Below are 23,202 nucleotides of genomic sequence, written 5' to 3'. Positions count from 1 at the left end.
GACTTTTTGATCATCCTCATTCTGATTGGCATGAGGTGGTATCTCATTGTGGTTTTGATTTGCATTTCTCTGATGATCAGTGATGCTGAGCTTTTTTGATATGTTTGTTGGCCTTATAAATGTCTTCTTTTGAGAAGTGTCTGTTCATATTCTATGCCCACTTTTTGATAGGGTTGTTTTTTTCTTGTAAATATGTTTAACTTCCTTGTAAATTCTGTAAATTGTCAGATGGGTAGATTGCAAAAATTTTCTCCCATTCTGTAGGTTGCCTGTTCACTCTGATGATAGTTTCTTTTGCTGTGCAGAAGCTCTTTAGTTTAATTAGATCCCATTGGTCAATTTTGGCTTTTGTTGAAATTGCTTTTGGCATTTTAGTTATGAAGTCTTTGCCCATGCCTATGTCCTGAATGGTATTGACTAGGTTTTCTTCTAGGGTTTTTACATTTTTGGGTTTTACATTTAAGTCTTTAATCCATTTTGAGTTAATTTTTGTATAAAGTATAAGGAAGAGGTCCAGTTTCAGTCTTCTGCATATGGCTAGCCAGTTTTCCCAGCACCATTTACTGAATAGGACATCTTTTCCCCATTGATTGCTTTTGTCAGGTTTGTGGAAGATCAGATGGTTTTAGATGCGTGGTGTTATTTCTGAGATCTCTGTTCTGCTCCATTGGTCATGTCTGTTTTGGTACCATTACCATGCTGTTTTGGTTACTATAGCCTTGTAGTATAGTTTGAAGCCAGGTAGCATGACACCTCCAGCTTTGTTCTTTTTGCTTAGGATTGTGTTAGTTGTACAGGGTCTTCTCTGATTCCATATGAAATTTAAAATTGTTTTTTTCTAATTATGTGAAGAATGTCAATGGTAGTTTGATGGGAATAGCATTGAATATATAAATTACTTTGGGCAGTATGGCCATTTTAATGATATTGATTCTTCCTATCCCTGAGGATGTAATGTTTTGCATTTGTCTGTGTTGTCTCTTATTTCCTTGAGCAGTGGTCTGTAGTTCTTGAAGAGTTCCTTCACATCCCTTGTTAGCTGTATTCCTAGGTCTTTTAGTCACATTTTAGTGATTGTGATTGAGAGTTCATTAATGATTTGGCTGTCTGCTTGCCTATTGTTGGTATAAAGGAAGGTTTTAAATTTTTGCACATTGTCTTTGGTTTCTTTAAATTTATTATTCATTTTCAGGAAGGTTTCTTATAGACTTAAATGTAAAATATATGTGAGTTTTAAGGTGGGAGATGGCATTTTCCAATTTATCATATGTTTGTTAATTCAGTCTAAGGTAGTGGTTATCAAAGGACAGGGATTTTTCGCCTTGGAATTTTGGAAATATGGGGAGACATTTTGTGTTATCTTGGTGATTGGGGGGGGAGTTGTATTGGCATGTTGTGGGTTAGAACCAGGGAAACTAGATTTTCTACAAAACTTTGATATGTTTCACTAGGCAATTATTTGACTAGAAAATACTTAGAATTATTGATCCTAAAACTCAACTCCATTTTAAATATACCACAAAGTAATTTTGAATAGTTTTCCATATACACTGTTTTCCCCAGAAATGCACCTATAATACAAATTTATGAAAGCATTGTGGGGAACCTTACCAAAAAATGTTGATCATTTTTGAAAATCAAATCATGGACACTAATGAACCTCTTGGTGTTTGAATATACATTGAAACATCCATTCATAAATTAACGTGTAGCTTTGAAGTCATAGTAATTCTATACATAGATGTTAATATTGCCTTGACAATTTACCATTTCAAATACTGAATAGATCATTATAAATTTAAATTATTTTACTTCACCTTATATTAGAGTAATATATTATGCTTTTAAAAATTATATTTGATATTGAGTTATAGTATCCATTTTTGTAAGCATAGAAGGGAGAGCTTTACACAATATTTATTGTTAAGAGGGGATTTGGGGTCTCATGCTACATCAAGGTCTATATTAACCATATGTGAATAGCAATTCTTATTTTGGATAGAATCATATACACATCAAATTTTTTCCTTATGATTTATGCCTTTTAGATTTTTTGAAGAAATTCTGTATACTCAAGGGTCACAACAATATACACATACATTTTCTTCTATTAAAAAATATATATGTATACACACACATACATTACTTCTATTAATTTTGCTACTATAACATCCATGTTTAAGTTTAATCCAAATAGTGCATGATGATAGATAACAAGCTAAGTATGTAGTTTGATTTTATTTTTTATATTATGAGCCAGTTTTCCCAATAATATTTGTTTCCTAAGAGTTTATACTTTATCTCCCTTTACTATGGTGCTGCCTTAGCAGATATCAATTTCCCATTATACATAATCCTAACAGATCTTTAATCATTTTTTGGTTCTATTTTTCAGTTCCTTCAGGAGTACTTTACATTTTTTATAATGTGCTTTTGGCATATTATGATATGTATCTGTGCTGTTCAAAATCTTGATTCTTTTGTATAAATTTAAAATGATTTTATTCAATTTATAAAAACTAGCCAGAACACTGCTGACAACGTGAATTGATACATTTATTGTGGGGGAATTGACATCTTCACATAATTAATTTTCTGCATTCATAAACATGTGTATCTTCATTTGTACATAATTTTTCTGTTATTTAATTTTTATTCCCCACATATACACTATGCATTATATAAGTCAATCATGATATATTTGATGTTTTTTGTTCCAACTCTAAATTATATCTTATGTATTTCTGAGATGATTATTGTGATTATAGAGAATTATAATTCTTTTTCAAAGTGGTACATGAATCTGAGGACCTTATTGAAATATGATATACTTGGAATGATTTCTCACTTCTGGCATTTTTTTCTGTGCAAAGAATCACACTGTCTGCCCATATTGAGAATTTTATATCTCCCTTTCCAATCTTTACACTTCTTTTCTTTTTCTTTTTCTTGTGTTATTGTATTGGGGGAGTTCCAGTAAAATATTAAAAAATTGGTGATACAAGTCAACTTGTTTTGCCACTAATCTTGAAGAAAATATATCTGAAGTTTCTACAGAAATTTTATATTTGTTGTATATTTTGGTCAACAACCTTCATCAAGTTAAAAAATATGCAAATATGCATTGATTCTTATTTCTTAGGAGATTGATGATACTTTTTAGAGAATTTACCATGGTTAACAGCACTGGCTCAAAGTAGACTGCCTTAGTTCAAACTGTGGTGCAATCACTACCCAATGTATGACTTTCTGTCTTCCTCCCTTGCCTCTTATGTAAAATGTAGTCAATAATATTTTTCTCATATGGATTTCTGAGTGTTAATCAATTAACATGGGAAAAGGTCTCAGTGCCTGGTACATGGGAAATGCTAATTGCTAAGTATTATTTATTTGATTTTAAGAGAAATTTAGTTATGATTTATTCAAATATTTTATGTCTTTATATGCACATGTATATTATCTGTTTTTTTTTCTTTTTAAGACCCTTATTGTGTGGATGTTTTTGCTTATTTATATATGCACTTCCTATATCTTATTTTTTCTCATTATATTCTGTCATTGGTTGACCACAGATAATTCCTCTGCAAAATGTTCTTGCTCACTAATTGACACTAATTGACATTTCATCTGTATATATTCTGATCTTTTATATTCTTTATTTATTGTCTTTTTCATGTTCAAAATGTTGAGATGCTTCTTACATTGGCAGTTGGGAGATAGTTTTATATCAATGCAAGCATTATTACTTATGTTGAATTTGTACATGTACCCAAATTCTTATTTGTACAGTAAAACTTTTAAGAAATATGTAAAATATTAAAGAGATGATGTATGATATCTCATAAAGTACATAAAGAGTATTATAGTAAATACTCTTATGTCTAATTTTGAATATAGAATGGTGCCATATCTATTAAGTTTCCATCTATGTATCTCCTTGACGTCATCTCTTGTAGTCACGGCAGAGGAATCCACCATTGTGAATTTTGTGCTTGCATTCTGTTGCTTGTTTTTTTTTCTTTGTACAAATATTTAGTACAATGTCTCATTATAAATATTTAAACTATATCCTTCTATAACTTGCTTATGTGTCCTTCTGTGACTTGTTCATTTCGCTAAACATTATACTGGTGAAATTTATGTTGCTACATAAGGTTTTAATTTACTTATTTTCAAAACTTTATATTATCTTATTAATTCACTACAATTTGTTTATCTGTTCTTAGATTGATAGACCATAGAGCCTTTTCATAAAAACAATTCAACTCTACATATTCTTATATATTCCACCTGGTATATATTGTCAAAAATTTCTCTGTGGCCTAACTAACTGTTGATACTGCAGCCTTTTTCATTTATTTTAATATGGTAGGAATAAAATAAGGTTTTGTTATGCTTCAATTTGTAAAGCATTGACTGTATACAAGTTGAGTTTTCCTATTGTATAAGTCATGCCTTTTTCCTTTATTATAAAATACCCATTTGTGTCTTCTGCTTGTACTTTAACTGTTTTGTGTTTTTATATTAAAGATCTATAAATCTTTTATATGGACTCTAAATACTATGGCTTTTTCTGTTATTTTCATCCCGAATACATTGATACAGTTTGAAATGTATTCTTTAAACATTTTAAATTATTTTTCAATTTTTATTATTTATTTATTTATTATTTATTAGATGAAATTTTGCTCTTGTTGCCCAGGCTGGAGTGCGATGGCGCTATCTTGGCTCACTACAACCTCTGCCTCCCAGGTTCAAGCGATTCTCCTGTCTCAGCCTCCCGAGTAGCTGGGATTACAGGCATCCATCACCCTGCCCAGCTAATTTTTGTATTTTTGGTTGAGACGGGGATTCACCATGTTGGCCAGGCTGGTCTTGAACTCCTGACCTCAGGTGATCCTCCCATCTCGTCTCCCAAAATGCTGGGATTACAGGCATGAGCCACCATGCCTGGCCTTAATTTTTAAATATTTTTAATAAAATATTTTGCTATGCATATGTTTTCATTTTATTTGAATGTATTTAACATTTTTTATTTCTCCAAGTTCATAAATCCATTTCTCAATATTTTAACTTCTGAACTACATTTGTAACAACATTCAAAGTAATGTCAGTTAATTTAGTTTTGACAGAATAAACTTTAAAAGGTTTGCTTTGATATCTTTAACTGAATAAAATTAAAATAAAACTTTTTGGAATTAACTGACCTTCTCTTTAAAGCATCTATGACACAGATGTAAATATGGAATAAATTAGATCTTCTGAAATATTTTTCTGTCAATGGACACAACACCATAGTAGTTATTTCTTCATTTTTCACACATAAACTTAAATTATAAAGTGAATGAAATTTGTGAATGAAAACACAATTAGATCTAAATGAAAAGTCATGTTTTATAGAGTGATAATGTGCCTGCACTTTCTGTACTCATATGTGTCTCTGGATTCAGTTTTCTTCTGTCAACTACTAACTTTTGCAATAGAGTCTAATGTTTCTTCTGCAGATTTCTACCTACTAGTTTTCCTGTAACCAGTGACACAGAAAGTGGTTTCTACGGTGAATGATAAATGTCAACAGATATTTGTGCAAGCTGTACACTCACAGTCTTGAGAGGCTAGCATTAAGTACTTAATTTTTTATTAAATACAAGCATTATTTTTAGAGCTAATTCCTGCTAAAATATTTATTCCAAAGCCTAAGAAGCATTACCAAACAAGTTTACAAAGTGGTTTTTGATGTCTGCAACACATAAGTGAAGCCACCACTGCAGGAATGGCATGCAGACTACTCTTTACATGGTCTATGTTGGGGATTAGTCAAGTTTCATTTCACATATGTATTTTATATACAACCTACTTACAATTTTTCATAGTTCTACTGACCCAAACAGCAATACCTGATGGCTTTGTGGATCTCACAAGCCAACACCCAGGACCCTGCACACCTGGCTGGTATATTAAGTGGCCAACAGGAATCTCTATCACAATTACTTAGGTCCTGAAGGAATTAGGTATCCCTAGTTACTCTTTCAGAGCACATTTGATTTACTAAAGAAATTATTCCAGCCGGGCGAGGTGGCTCATGCTTGTAATCCCAGCACTTTGGGAGGCTGAGGGGGGCGAATCACGAGGTCAGGAGATCAAGACCACGGTGAAACCCCGTCTCTACTAAAAATACAAAAAATTAGCCGGGCATGGTGGTGGGCGCCTGTAGTCCCAGCTACTCGGAGAGGCTGAGGAAGGAGAATGGCATGAACCTGGGAGGCAGAGCTTACAGTGAGCTGAGATTGCGCCACTGCACTCCAGCCTGGGCGACAGAGCGAGACTCCGTCCCAAAAAAAAAAAAAAAAAAAAAAAAAAAAGAAATTATTCCCTCAAACAAGTTTTCCAAGCTTTTAGACCTTTATTCTTCCTTGGGAGCACCAATTATTCTTAGGTTTGGTCATTTAACATAACCTAAACTTCTTGAGGCTTTGCTCTTTTCTTTTTATTCTTTTTTCATTGTCTTTGTTGGATTGGGTTAATTCAAAAGCCTTGTCCTCAAGCTCTGAAATTCTTTCTTCTATTTGTTTGATTCTATTGTTGAAACTTTTCAGTTTATTTTGCATTTCTCTCAGTTTGTCTTTCATTTCTAGAAGTTGTGATTGTTTTTTATTTATGCCATCTGTTTCTTTGGAGGTTTATTCACCCATATCGTGCATTAGTTTTTTAATTTTTTAAGTTGTTTTCATCTTTTTCCTGTGCCTCCTTGAGTAGCTTAATAATCAACCTTCTGAATTCTTTTTTGTGGAAATTCAGTGATTTCTTCTTGGTTGAATCCATTGCTACTGTTTTGTGGGGGTGAAAAAAAAACACCTTGCTTTGTCATATTACCAGAATTGCTTTTATGGTTTCTTCTCATTCGGGTAGACTATGTTAAAGGAAAATTCTGGGGATCAAGAGCTGCTGTTCAGATTATTTTGTTCCATGAGGTGATCGCTTGATATGGTGCTCTCCCCTTTCCCCTAGAAATGGGGCTTCCTGAGACCCAAACTGCAGTGATTGTTTTTGTTCTTCTGGTCTAGCCACTCAGCAGAGCTACCAAGCTCAGTCCTGTGATGTGATCCATCTTCAGGTCTCTCAGCTGTGGATACCAGCACTTCCTCTAGTGGAGGTGGCAGGGGAGTGAAGTGGACTCTGTGGGAGTCCTTGGTTGTCATCTATTTAGTGTGCTGGTTTTCTCAAATGCTGGTTGTGCTAGCCTTTAAGCTGCCACATAAACAGACACAAGACTTCTGGCTTGCCAGGATGTTACAGGCAGTAGAATTCACTGTTGTTTTCTCCTTTCTTGGAGCAGAGTTGTTCTTTTATGAGTTGCTGTAATGACTTGAGTTGGTTGGCTTCCAGCTAGGAGGTGGTGCTTTCAAGAGAGCACGAGTTGCAGTAGTATGGGGGATACAAGCTTGCCCTAAGGCTGCCTGGATAAGTATTCAGGTTTCTCAGGCCATGGTGTGGTGGGTATAGAGCACCCAAGAGATTATGTCTTTTGAATTCAGCTACCAGGGCAAGTAGAGAAAGACCATCAAGTGCAGGTAGGGTTAGACATGTCTGAGCTCAGACCCTCCTTGGGCAGGGCTTGCTGTGTCAGCTGTGGGGATGGGTGTGTGGTTCTCAGGCCAGTGAAGTTATGTTTCCAAGGGGTATTACAGCTGCTGCTGCTGTGTCATACAGGTTTCCAGGGAAGTAGGGAAAAGCCAGTAGTGACAGGCCTCACCCAGCTTCCATGCAGCCAGCAAAGCCAGTCTCATTCCTATGGTGCCCCACCAACAGCACTGAGTTTATATCCAGTCAGCCAGTGAACAGGACTGAGATCTTGCCCCAGGCTGCAAGTATCCCTCTGAGAAAGCAAGCAGTGCTTTCAGGCCCCACCCCTCCCCACCTGTCACAGTTTCTGTGTTCATACCTGCACTTCCCATTCGCCCCTGCCCCCCTTGGATTCTGCCCAGGAAAATTCATGCTTAGTCTAAATTATTACAAAGCTCAGCTGGAAGTTTCCTTCTCCCTGTGGTTCTTCCCCAATTAGACTGGCAGCCCTCCCTAAAGACCCCTGTGAGATAAAGTCAGAAATGTCTTCCCTGGGCTTCCCTGGAGACCAGGAGTGCCTACAGGGCTTTTCTTGCTGCTGCTAATTTGTTCAAAAGTAAAATGAGAGTTTTCTGACTTAGAAGGTATCATTTTATTGCGTTCATAAAATAAACTGAGTGGCTTTTGCTCTAATTTTTTTATTGTGACAACTTGGTTTGTTGCAGGAATAAAGTGTTCTTTGAAAGTATAATAGGACTCAACTTCAATATCCTTTGGAACTGGGTATTTTTGACACATTTAAAAGTTTTGATAATCTTTTGTTATTAAATTTTTTATTTCTTCTGACAAATATTTAATATTTTGTATAAATTTAGCTATTTCACTAGATTCTGAAGCATATTATCGTATTTTATAATGCTTAATGTTTATTGTGTTTACAGTTATTATCCATTTAAAATCTACACATTGTCTTTTTTTCTTGATCAGTTTTATTAGAGGTATGATCAAGCATACATATATATTTTATAGGAAACAACTTTCAATTCTATTAAATTTATTTTTTGTTTTGACCTCTATTATACTGAATTTTGTATTTGTTTTCTTTCCATGTCTTTTCAAACATTTATAATATAGTTACATTATATATTAAAATTATGTTGACTCTTCTATTGTTAATATACTTCATATACATCATTTCTATGAAATTGATTTTATAATGTCCATTGAGGCTGTTTTTGTCACCTTAAACATAGTTTCCTTAATAGTCCATGTGCACTTGAAAAGAACTATTCTGTTTTTTATGTGTGATACCTTGAATTCAGCAATTCTACTTTTAGATCTTCAATGTTTCTGTTTATATTTGTGCACTTGATTCATCAACTACTTACATATTTCTTGTTGTATGATGTATTGTAAAAAGTTATCAATAATAGATATGTCCTCTTGTTATAGTATTTCTTGTAACATTATATATTACTTTTCTTTTTATTCTGTGTCATATTTTTCCTTCAAATTTTGTTTTGGCAGATTTTCAGAATGCAATCCTACTGTTCTTTTGGTCCATAGTTGCCTAGTAGATCTTCTATCATTTTATTTCAATCTTTCTTATTGTTTAAAGTTTTTTTTCTCTTATTTATTATAACCTCTTTGTAATACAATCTGTGGTTTCTAAGATGAATAGAACATTGAGATAGTGGAACACTGGAAATGAGGTAGTTGTAAATTACAAGAGCAATAAATATAAATTTTTATATAATGCAGTACTACAAAAGGACTAAATGAAGTAACATAATAAGAACTAAAAAATATTTTTTAGTGAAAGAGTTGCACTGTAATGTATATATAGTAAGATATACCATATACATTTTATGTAAATTCCTAAACTTCTTTTAAATACTAAATATGGTGAATATGTGAGCTTTTCACTGGTTGAGAGGATAAAACTTTACATTTTATGGGCACATAATCATTTTATTTCAAAAATGCCTTAAATATGATAAAATGTTAGTATCATTTTAACTTTGTGTAGTGTAAGATAGGTGTTTAATATAGCAATTGTGCATCTATTTTCAAAATTTAAAAATAAAAACCCTCAAACTCTAAGTTGATTTAAAAAAAAAAAGGTAAGTTGTAGAATGAGTCCATTTAGAAAATTCTAAACAAAATAAAATATGCAAATATAAAACATAATTTAAATAACTGAGAATTAGAATCTAAATTATTGAATTCTAATTTTTATTCCTTTAACATTAATAACCTTATTCACATTGTTCAAGACTCAAGAGACTGAACAAACTAATAAAGCTTGGTGTCACAGAATTTTGCTCTTAATTCTAAAGAGCAAAATTCTGTGACACCAAGCTTTATTAGTTTGTTCAGTTTTTGCTAATTACAGTTGTAAATACCTAAAGAAATTCTTCAATCTATTTGAAATATTTTGACTAAGAAATAATACACAAGTAAAATGCCACTTTCCTATACCTAAAATAAGTGACATTTTCAGGGAAATTATTCATCTTTCACATTACTAGTAAAGACACTTTTCTTCCCAAATGTTCAGATATTCTCGAGGTCTTCTTATCAAGAATCCATAAGTAGACAGTAATTAATTCCTGGCTAAAAATGCATTTCTTAGTAACCAAAACAGCATGGTACTGGTACCAAAACAGAGATCTAGATCAATGTATCAGAACAGAGCCCTCAGAAATAATGCCGCATATCTACAACTATCCGATCTTTGACAAACCTGACAAAAACAAGAAATGGGGAAAGGATTCCCTATTTAATAAATGGTGCTGGGAAAACTGGCTAGCCATATGTAGAAAGCTGAAACTGGATCCCTTCCTTACACCGTATACAAAAATTAATTCAAGATGGATTAAAGACTTACATGTTAGACCTAAAACCATAAAAACTCTAGAAGAAAACCTAGGCATTACCATTCAGGACATAGGCCTGGGCAAGGACTTCATGTCTAAAACACCAAAAGCAATGGCAACAAAAGCCAAAATTGACAAATGGGATCTAATTAAACTAAAGAGCTTCTGCATAGCAAAAGAAACTACCATCAGAGTGAACAGGCAACTTACAGAATGGCAGAAAATATTCGCAAGCTACTCATCTGACAAAGGGCTAATATCCAGAATCTACAATGAACTCAAACAAATTTACAAGAAAAAAACAAACAACCCCATCAAAAAGTGGGCAAAGGACATGAACAGACACGTCTCAAAAGAAGACATTTATGCAGCCAAAAAACACATGAAAAAATGCTCATCATCACTGGCCATCAGAGAAATGCAAATCAAAACCACAGTGAGATACCATCTCACACCAGTTAGAATAGCGATCATTAAAAAGTCAGGAAACAACAGGTGCTGGAGAGGATGTAGAGAAATAGGAACACTTTTACACTGTTGGCGGGACTGTAAACTAGTTCAACCATTGTGGATGTCAGTGTGGCGATTCCTCAGGGATCTAGAACTAGAAATACCATTTGACCCAGCCATCCCATTACTGGGTATATACCCAAAGGACTATAAATCATGCTGCTATAAAGACACATGCACGCGTATGTTTATTGCTGCGCTATTCACAATAGCAAAGACTTGGAACCGACCCAAATGTCCAACAACGATAGACTGGATTAAGAAAATGTGGCACATATACACCATGGAATACTCTGCAGCCATAAAAAATGATGAGTTCATGTCCTTTGTAGGGACATGGATGAAACTGGAAATCATCATTCTCAGTAAACTATCACCAAGACAATAAACCAAACACCGCATGTTCTCACTTGTAGGTGGGAATTGAACAATGAGAACACATGGACACAGGAAGGGGAACATCACACTCCGGGGACTGTTGTGGGGTTGGGGGAAAGGGGAGGGATAGCATGAGGAGATATACCTAATGCTAAATGACGAGTTAATGGGTGCAGCACACCAACATGGCACATGTATACATATGTAACAAACCTGCACATTGTGCACATGTACCCTAAAACTTAAAGTATAATAATTAAAAAAATGCATTTCTTCCAGAAGTAAAAGACTCATTCAAGATAAAAATTTGAATCCAGCACCCACTTTGGACTAACTTGTCTAATTAGTTTTATGCCAAGAAATTCATTATTGGTCCACCAATGGAATAAAAAGTATTTTGAAGTACATTTAACAAAAGTACAATTTTAAAAATTATTTTTAAATTAAAACTGCATCATCAATTTTATATTATTACCTGGCTGTATCAATTAGAAACTGGGTAAGTAATAGTTGGTGCAACTGAAGATGAGACTGGGATAAAGACTTCAACTTGCCTATTGGTTTTGGCAGGGTGGTATTTGAAGTTCTCCCTGACATGAGCAGTTTTAGTCGGAGATCATGTTGGCATGTTAAAGACCAAAAGCAAAGAGGAAAGTAAAAATAGTGGTGCTAGGCAAATTTTTCATTCACTTTTACTCCAAAGAGGAAAAGGGGAGGGTCAAGACCCCAGAAAACATAAAAACAAGGAGAGAATCGTTTTTGTTTGTTTGTTTAAAGAGATTTTAGGCTGGAGAGATCCAAGCAAGAATAAAGACTTAAGACACAATGGAGAAAGAATATACTATTAGTAACCAATTCCTTGAAAGAGCAAGAGAAAATAGGTAATGAATTTCAATGCTGAATGGTTTTAATAGAAATAAAAAGTTTGTCTATTGTGATGGAAAATAAACAGACTGCCCCAAGATAGATAAGTATCAGCTAGTAGATTAATGATGGGGGTATGAGATATTTCTCTCTGGGGCTTCTATTCTCTCAATAATGAAATAGATTGAAAAAGATTTGAGAAGAGGAAATAAGAGAAAATGTAAAATAATTATCTCAGTGATGAGAAGCGCCATTTGATCAGGGAACTTTAGTAGGATTCCTTGACATTGTAGAAGGCCCAGTTGAGAGTTGTAGTCATAATTTTAAAACAGTTTTTCTCCAATCCCTATCAATTACATAAATGCAGGCACAAAATAAACAGAGACTTGATGTAATCAGTCATGAGGTAATAGTCATGTTGGTTGGAAAACATGATAAAGTGGGAAAGGGATAGGAAAGTTAAGTGTTCATGCAAGAAATATTTAAAGGGCTGGAGCATGGAATCTACTGGTTGATCTAGCCTATGGAATGCTCAGCTTTTCGAGATTCCACTGAGATGCCAGATGTACTACAAAATCCAAGTTTAAAATATACTATGGGTTGAAACAGGAAATACAGGATAGAAACAAAAGTAGGGACAATGACTGCAGTGAAACCGCAGATCACAGTGTGCACGGACAGCTAAACTCCGCATCTTGCAAGTAAATATAGTGGGAAAAAATTCTTGGTAAAGATATTTCACAAAGAAAACAAGCTAAAAAAGGAAGCATTTAGACTGCAATTCTGAGAATGTGTGGATTTGTTTTTCTGTCTGTGCCTTTGATGGAATCTGTTATTCACCGTGTATCTTGCTGTACAACATATGAGCGTAATGAAGACGGCAGGATCAGTCCTGAGGGAAAGCGATCAGTCAGTGATCCCACAGATTCCATTCCATGATTCGTGTCCTAGGTTTGCTCAAATGATCCCTCACCGGTGACTGCCCGTGAGATTAGGCAGCTGAGGTAAATAAAATTTGAAGGAATATTTTAACACAAATGACAAATCAGGGGAACAAAGAAGGTATTAAACACATCGCTTGTTTTAAAATGTGTATTCTATCAGCCCTAGAAATCCTGTGTGACATTTTGTTAAGGAAGATCTTCTCTAAAACTTTTCCTTCAGAAGCAGTTCATCAGCGTCTTCAAGTCTGGGAAACAACATTCTCTCTGGTAGCTGAGAATTAGTTTAGCAAATTTCTTTTTTCCCTACCTCACAGTCTAACTGGTAGGTGTGACTAAAAGGTCTCTGAAATTACTCAGAATAATTGTGGCATTACTTAATGACTCTAAAGGATTTTTCCCTTGAAAATCTGTCACAAATCTCTAAACAAATAGCAGTTATTATGGAAATTTTTAGATAAATTTACTGTACCATTAGTAGTATTTCTGAGTCACCTAGTAATGACACAGAAAGTTAAAAAAAAAATTAAAAACACATGATTGGTTAGAAATAGCTTATTGACAGTGAATTTAGCCCTCACACAACTTCAGTGGAAAAAGAGCTTCTTCAAAAGAGCCCTGTCAGCATAACATTAATCTAATTTTAAGAGTCTGTCTTTCCTTACTACTAATTTGAGTTTAATGAATCCATCTGGCTGGGCTATTTCTGATGAAAAGATATGTTGTGAGATAATAAATTGGATCTGCATGTGTGTTTCTGTGTGTACGTGTGTGTGTGTGCATGTGTGTGTGGTTGAACCATATGAAATTATCAATTTCATAGGTTAAAAAAGTCATCAATTTCATGTGGTTCAACTTCATACATATTTATATTTGAATATTTATAAAATATAATATGTGTGCTATTGTGTGACACATATTATTATATTGTGATAAAGAATATTTTGCATTTTCACAAAATATAACATTGGACACACATACACTATGTCATAATTTACCTTCCTCATGAGTAGCAAATTTCCTCATTGTCCTTCCTGTGACAGTAACTGTCTTGAAAAGGAGAATTAAAACCATTATTCAAACTATTTGATTTAACCAGAATAAAAATATATTGTACTTTTTAGAGAAATATATGAAGTTGGTAACATTCCAGAATATTTTTCCTACAGGAAGGACTCTCTCCTTTCAGAATTCTTTTATTCTATGTAAACTACATTTTGCCAATTTTTGTGGGACTATATTGACATCAAGTTTTGACCAATATATCAAGAGAGTCTGAGAAAGAGCCACCTAGACCATTCTTAAGCAAAACTTGGGTAGCTGAATTTGTTTAGTAATTTTCTTCCTTTTTCTTCTCACATAATATCTGTGACTGGTAGGTGCAAAGCAATTAGTTCAAAAGCACTTTCTGTATAGTACACTGAACTTAATTAAATCTCTGTTGACTTTGCTAGTTTTTATCTACTGCACTGTCCAACCAAGAGTAGTCTACAGACAATCAAACTAAAGAGACTTAGCACATCTTTACAGTTTATTGTTGCAATCAAATAAACCTTACAGAATGTTAACTTATGCAGTATTTAAGACTATTCTTCAACTTTATAGCCTATATCATAATTAGACATAAAGGTAAATAATAAGCATGAATATCAAAAGATATTATCGTGTCATAGCCAGCCCATATAGATCCATATTTTAATTTTGTTAGCTCTATATTGTACACAAGTTAATTTGGCAAACTCACCGAGATTCCACAATGTACCAAAGTAGACACAGATGCTAAGGAGGCAGTTCTAAACAAGGCAGCTTTTCTGTCGCAATGTTATGAATGGTAAGTCTTACTTCTTTATATTTCAACACTATCAGAGTCAGTAACATATATGGTACAAACAGATTCTTATACATGTGTCACTGATTCTGGGTCAGGAGCCCTATATATGTAGCCTTTATTTGATTCTATCTATATATGTCTGCCTAGTATTACCTAAGCTTCTGGGGGCAAAGATTCCAAACTTATTTCTCTCTTTCCTGGGCATACAGCCAAATGGTTTCCTGATCTCTTTTTTCTGGATAGGTGAGAATGTGTGATTGAGTTCTTGGTAATGGAATATGAATGGAAATGATGGATGCTACTCAAAAAAAAACTGTTTCCAGCTTGGATACGGAGAAACAAGCAAATAATTCTAAAGCACTAGAAGATAATGGAGAGCAAACTACTGAAATATCTTGGGTTCCTGTATACCCACTAGAATCTTGTCTCCCCAGTCAACTATATTGGATTCTGACTTGAATGAGAAACAAACTTTTATTTTCTCAAACTATCACTATTTGGAAAATGTTTGTTGAATAGTTAACCTACTCTGACTAACACAACTTTTGTGATGAAGGTTCCTGTTTTTTTAACATACACTCCCACCCAATTCTAATGTTGCACTGTTGGAGATAAAGTTAAACTCACAAAATGGAAATATTTACAAGAAATTTAGAGATTCCCATTGTGTTAACTCCTTGAAGTGCCATAAAGCTAAAGTATGTGAAGACGATAGGGGCCTGCATTATTATTGCCTTAAAATTCATGTGCAATTGCAACTGAGTTTTGTTGTGAACATAATTAATAACATTAAATATTTTTCTATTGTGAGGAGAAAATGAATTCAGAAATCAGGAGAAATGGGGTACATGAATGCTTGGCGGACTGTAAGAGATCATTTAGACTAGAAAATGAGAGAAGCAAAAAAGAGATGAGAAATTGAAGGGGAGCTTCCTTGATTTCAGAGTTGCAACACACTGTGATAGCTCTTCATAAACATTTGAAAAGGGTATTTATTTATCCAGTATAACTCCAGAAAGCATAGTAAAGAGTCATAGATATATTTCATTGAGGGAGATTCCCATGTAATACCAGAAGAAATTATTGCTAATTATAGCAATTTCAATGAATTCTCCTCTAGAAATTCTGTATGCCTACATGTCACGCAAACTTCCCTGGGTCATGTCTTGTCCTTGTTACTGTACTTTCACTTCCCCTGTTATGACCAGTTTTTTTGTTTTGTTTTGTTTTGTTTTTCAGACAGAGTCTCATTCTGTCGCCAGGCTGGAGTGGAGTGCAGTGGCCCAATCTCGGCTCACTGCAACCTCCACTTCCCGGGTTCAAGCGATTCTTCTGCCTCAGCCTCCCGGGTAGCTGGGACTACAGGCGAACGCCACCATGCCCGGCTAAATTTTTTGTTTGTTTTGTTTTTTTTGAGATGGAGTCTCGCTCTGTTGCCCAGGCTGGAGTGCAGTGGTGCGATCTCGGCTCACTGCAAGCTCTGCCTCCCAGGTTCATGCCATTCTCCTGCCTCAGCCTCCTGAGTAGCTGGGACTACAGGGGCCTGCCACCACGCCCAGCTAATGTTTTTGTATTTTTAGTAGAGACGGGGTTTCACACTGTTCACCAGGATGGTCTCAATCTCCTGACCTCGTGATCTTCCCGCCTCGGCCTCCCAAAGTGCTTGGATTACAGGCGTGAGCCACCGCGCCTGGCCTAATTTTTGTATTTTTAGTAGAGATGGGGTTTCATCAAATTGGTCAGGCTGGTCTTGAACTCCTGACCTCATGATCCTCCCACCTCGGCCTCCCAAAGTGCTGGGATTACAGGTGTGAACCACTGCGCCCGGTGCTATGACCCTTATTGTGCAACATGTACCACAGGGGTCAAGCCCTCTTCTTTTCCTGTGTTCTTCACTGTGCTCTAATATCTGATGGGTCACTGAATCTCACTCAGATGCCAGGTCCTCCATGCCATATTTCTGGACTCTTACTCAACATTATCTCAGCTTTTATGACTGTTATTTTCTTTGTGTAAATATAATTACCGTAAGATATAAACAACTAGAACATTATTTTAGAATTCCCTATATGTATTTTGTGTTTTGATACTCACAAAACAGTTGAATAAATCAATTAATTTATGTATTTGGAGATATTGCAGACTGGATACCTCTGAGACACGTAAAAATTCTAAAATTTCTTCATTCTAAGTTGGCAAATAAAAATTTAATCGAGTCTCTTTTACTGGGTGGTTGATAAACTGGAGAAGATTTTGAGAGGCACTGTATGCTTCTAGAAGCCTGGGAAACTCAATAACCTGTTCAGGTGATCACTTTTTTTTTTGCCTAGCTTGAGGCGTTTTTTCTCTTCCACTGCCATGCCATGTTTATTTTATTTTTCTTACCACCTGACCACATTTGAATTTTTCTCTGCTTATCTAACATCTCCTCCATGTTATTCCTTTCAATGCCCATCCCAATTTTATACATCCAAATGTCAGTATTTTGTCTTCATAAATGAAGTGATTCTCTCTTGCTTACTCTCCATATCTCTCTCTCTCTATATGTGTGTGTGTGTGTGTGTGTGTGGGTGTGGATATACACACACAAACATATACAAATATATTCATGCATACACATACATATATACATACATACATGCATATATGTATATATTTGAATATATATTTCTGTGTATATTACATATGTAAAAGCATAAATACATTATTTTATATATCATATATGTAACATAATTACATCATTAAATATGATAAACATATCATATATAATATCTAACATATATTTAATATATCATCACCTATATCCCAATATAATATACATCATGTATTATTGCATAGATGCACTCCGTATATTTCAGAGATATGAAAGCTATTTTCCAGTAGATATTAGTGGCATGATGAAAAATATATTAATTAAATACTCTGTGTTTCAATTCACTTACATTTTAAAGAGAAAACATTATAGCTTTTCTCTCATAGGGTTGGTAAGAGATTATACTTGTAACTTCGTGAGAAAGGTTCCTTGCTCATAGTAGGTCTAAAATAAATTGCAGCTCCTTTTTAATATCAAAATCATGAGTAGTTTTATAGCAATTGGAATGACTTATAGGTAACTGTTGCTTACAAACATTTGAGAATGGAGGTAGACTATGTCCTTGACTATTTACAAATTTACTGAAAACAAACTATGTCTAAGATTTTGTTATCCCAATACAAACCCTTGGTAGTTTCTCATTTCTCCACTTTATTAGTAGAAAAACAAGAAATATGGTCATACTCACAGAACCCTTAAGGACTAAGGACTAAGAGTTCTGTGAGTATCACCACACTTCTACATGATGTGCCAAATTGATCTGGAAGGTCTTACCTCCCAAGTAATTCAACCTCAGTATGCAAAACCCTTTCTGCAGTGAGCAGGGGTCTCATTCCAAAGCTAAATAATTATTATTCTTAGTATTTCTCCGTAAATGCAGGATGAATCAAAATAATGACACCTTTAAAAAATGTGTCTTTAAATACTATAAGATTGACACCTAATAAAGCAGCTTACAAATCATAACAATGCTCTGTCATAGTGAGCAATGGACCATATGCAATGCACTCATTACCTGCCTGAATGTGGCTGCCTGCTGTAATTTCTGGTCTCTCACCTTGTAGCCCAAACCAGCACACAGCACTATGAGTCTCTGGGGCAAGTAACATTGTTGAATTCATTAATCCCGTCCTCTAAACAGTCTTGTTCATCCTCCCACTGAACTGTGAGCAAATGACTTGGGACTGAAAGACCTTCCACAGAGCTCCTCTGCTCTTTCTCAGCCTGGCACATATAACAATGGTTTATGGTACACATATGAGATTGTTTATTGAGTGTTATAAGCAGAACATTTTCAGCGTAACCCGATAGGGACACTAATACGGTAGATATGTTTTGGCTTGATGTGGTTACCAAGTCATATGTGTTATCAGGAAAATAATTCTATAACTTGCCTGTAAAGAATGAAAAGATACATATAGATATTTTTAGTTCTCTTTAGTGAGTTTGAAAATTAGTATGTGAAAATCCACAAAAGTCAACGTGTAGGTTAACATAACTCAGGAACTGGTCTATAATACACACTGGGGTATTTAAATCATTTAAAACTTTGTTTGGCAAACCGTTATACTGACTTGACAAATTGAGATTCCTTATTAGTTTCAGTGTTGCTCTTGGCTTCAGTCTTCTTGATCTCCCCATCCACTCCTAATTTCAAGCTGGATAATAGCAGTCTTGAATATCCTGAAAAAGTTTCATGTGGTGGAAAAGTATGTGGTGGAAAAGTATGTGGTGGAAAAGTTGTTATGTGTTAAAAGTTTTAATGTATGAAACAAACTGTCTTTGAATACTGTGGAATATGCCTGATCTTTAGATTTTTCTATTTTTATTTTTTATTTATTTTTCCAGAATTTTTGGACCCTGGAACCAGTTTACATATTAAGAGAAGAGGGTGTTGTTGACAGAGAGGTCTTGCCTGCCCTAAGAGATAGGGTAGTCACTTATGAACAAGCTATACTGAAAACTCCCAAATATGATCTGGTCCTGAGGACACATAACCACAGGGATGGAACTTGGCGATGACAAAATCCCACTATCAACCATGCCAGGTTCTGACATCAGCAAGTTAATTATGGCCAACCAAAATTGGTGACTTTCTAAAGTACAGAAAGGAGATAATTTTAGCACAGAGGGGGCCTTTAGAAACACCGTATTCAGATTTTGTATTTTGCAGATGTGAAAATACATGCTAATAATATTAAATAACTTTCCCAAGTCAGACAACTAGATGTAATATATGTATAAATTATCCATAAAAATTTATTAATGCAAATTTGATATAAATTCTGCTGAGACTAGAGTTTAACAGCATACCACCTTTCCTTTATATAATGGTGTTTCCAAAGATTAGAAGCCAAACTACTTACGAGAAATAGCACAGCAAAATTTTCTATTCTTTTCCCCAATGAGTTCTACCTAGATATTCGAATATTAAACAATCAACTTAAGACATATCATAATGCTGCTAATTGTGCATTAGACACAAAAAAGCATAGGTATAACCATATTTCTAGAGTGTCAAAGTCCTAAAGAAAAAAGTAGATTTGTTCATTACAGCACAAAAATTATGGATAGTAAATATATGAAAAGTACTCAGCTACCTACAGAGATAAGAACATACACAGGAGAGGCTGCTGAAATGAGAATAGTCAAATGAAGATGTATCTGGAGGGATTCATGGAGAGAATCAATATATAATAATCTTCTGAAGGAAGAAAAATATGCCATTAATCTTCTAAATGCTGACAGAAGACAGAAAAAAAATATGTGAAGGGTTTATTTTAAGTGAGGAATTCATAGTATTGTAGCAGTTTAAGCATGAGAGGGAAGCAGATGGATAGAGGAACTCAAAGGCTTTGAATAGTGATGCTTATTTTTTAGGTTAGACTATTTGGGGAAAGTGGTAGACTTGTTTAAAGAGTTATGCCATTGGAATCTTTAATGTAATGATTTTCATTGCTATTCCTAAAGCGAAAGCTAATCAAGAAAATGGTAGAAGCTGTGCAGGCCACACAGTGGTGTTGGGTTGATTGAAGCATGCAGCAGTTAAGCCCAAGAAAAGGACAGATATTGCTCTGGATCATAAGTGATGGGCTTAGGCCTTATATTGGATATTGGGTGAATAGTAAAGATTCAGCTTGTCAATGTAGCTTGTGGAGAGAGTGGTACATGGCTTACAATAGTGAAATGGTTGTGTTGGTTTGAGGGGGTGCAGCTGGGATAACAATAGAGAAAAGTGAAATGACCAATTAAGTCTCTTTTTCAATGCAGTTTGTTTAAAAGATATTCAGAAAGTAGAAATTGTAAGTATAGAGCTTGGAATATCCTCTACCCACCAAAATGCCAATACAAATAATGAAGATTTAAAAAAATAATCTGATATGGTTTAGCTCTGTGTCCCCACCCAAATCTCATCTTGTATCTCCCATAATTCCCAATGTTGTGGGAGCAACCTGATGGGAGATGAGGAGATGACTGAATCATGGGGGCAGGCCTTTCCCATGCTGTACTTGTGATAGTGAATGCGTCTCATGAGATCTGATGGTTTTAAAAACAGGAGCTTCTCTGCACAAGCCCTCTTTTTGCCTACTGCCATTCATGTAAGATGTGACTTAACTCCTACTTCTCTTCCCTCCATAATTGTGAGGCCTCCTCAGTCATATGGAACTGTAAGTTCAATAAACCTCTTTCTTTTGTAAATTGCCCAGTCTCTGGTATGTCTTTATCAACAGCATGAAAACTAATACACCATCTTGTAAAGTACAAATTGTCTAAATGGAGAAACATTCATTTAAAAAAAACTACTAAATCTTGGTAACCTGCTTCCTAACTTGTGCCCCAGCCCAACTCTGTGTTACAGAAGCTCTACTCAAAGCATGTACAGCCAGGAAGGCATGGAGGTTCTCATTCTCCCAGCTTCAAGTCTGAGATGATAGTTTCACACCAGGAGGGGCAGGCTGTTGTTTCTCATCACCCCGCTCTTTCCCCAGTCTCCTGTCATGGGGTGAGAACTTTATTCCATGGACAGCAGGCCAATAATACTGAGCCTCTGATCATCCACACTCAGGCTGACCTTTAGGGTGGAGATTCCATATGGGAGAGGCAGACATTCCTTCCCCAAGTGCCCATCATGGAGCAAGGATTTCACTTCAAAAAAAGTTTCTAGCCCCAGCTTTAAGCAGTAGCCCAAGGATTTTGCCCAAGTTGAAACACTGTCTTAAGGAATAAAGAGCTCCAGGACACTGGCTAAAATAACTGACCTTATTTAAACAGGGAGTGGAGAAACTCATTCCTAAAGGCATTGTTGAAAACAGTGGAGATATTGGTGGAGGGCAATTAAAGAGACTGGTAATTCCAGGACACAAGCAACATCGCAGAATAGCCAGAAGTTTAATAGAGAGAACCATAAGAAGAGGCAGCCAAGAAGAGCCTTCCTGGGTCATGGTCAACTTTGAGGGTCTTGATGACTGTTCACCTGCCTAGGCTGTCACCCACTCAGGAGCAATCACGGTAGGACATGGGACAGACTTGACAGCATTAACCAAAGTGCACCCCTCAACACAGGATAGAAGCTTCACTGGCAAAATGGGCTTAAAAGCAACCTCTGACCAAACACTGGCTAAACAATAGGCCTCTCTGACTCAAAGATACCTCCTAGGAAACTAGGCTTAAAAATAAAATTACACACATCCTTGGCATTGTAGATTGTATACATGCCATAGGCTGCAGGCCTTTGGGAAAGATCAGAGAGGGAAGAACCATCCTAAAATTCCCTGGAAAAATGTGGGCAAAAACAAACATGTAAACTCCCTGAAACATGAGAGCAGCCTGCAAGCCACATATATATCCAATGCTAAAAGATACATATCTAACTGACTAAGGGAGATTAAGCACAACCTTTGACTGGTAAGTGACCTATGCTGGTATAGGGTGACCTCTAGGCAGCTAGATTAAAAGATGAAAACAAGAGTGGACAATGTATGCAGGGGCATTAGAGGACGCAGACTTTGAGGGGAAAAAATTACAGAATTATTTCAGCCAACTCACTAAATATATAAACAAATTACCAATTGGTCAGCAACAATACTCTCTGGTGGGGGCTGGGGATTAGTCAACAGAATTTCAACAAAAATTTATGAGAAATTTAAAGAAACAAGAAAGTATAATTCATACATGGGGAAGGAGGAGAGGGAAAACAAAAACAAAGACAAAAACAAGCAAACAAAAACAAGGAAATAGAAACTGCCTTTGAAGGAAATAAGATGATAGCCTTAGCAAAGGCTGCAAAGCAGTCAGAACTAAAGGGTACTATACTTGTAGGATTAAAAGAAGGCATACAAATCATGATACTGATTAAAAAAGTGAATCCATCAAGAAAACATAATGAATATAAACATCCATACACCTAAAAACAGCCTGAAATGACATAAAGCAAAAACTGGCAGAATTAAAAGGAGAAACAGACAATTCAGTAACAATAGTTGGAGCATCAATATCCCATTTTCAGTAATGAATGGAATGACTAGGTGGAAGATGAACAAAGAAATGGAAGATCTTAACAGTGCTATAAAACAATGAAAACAATACTATAAGACATCTATAGAATACCCTACACAACAGCAGCAAAATACACATTCTTTCCAA

This window comes from Nomascus leucogenys, chromosome 22a (genome assembly GCF_006542625.1).
Source record: "Nomascus leucogenys isolate Asia chromosome 22a, Asia_NLE_v1, whole genome shotgun sequence".
In the NCBI taxonomy this organism is placed as follows: domain Eukaryota; kingdom Metazoa; phylum Chordata; class Mammalia; order Primates; family Hylobatidae; genus Nomascus; species Nomascus leucogenys.
Note: the sequence above shows the minus strand (reverse complement) of the source record.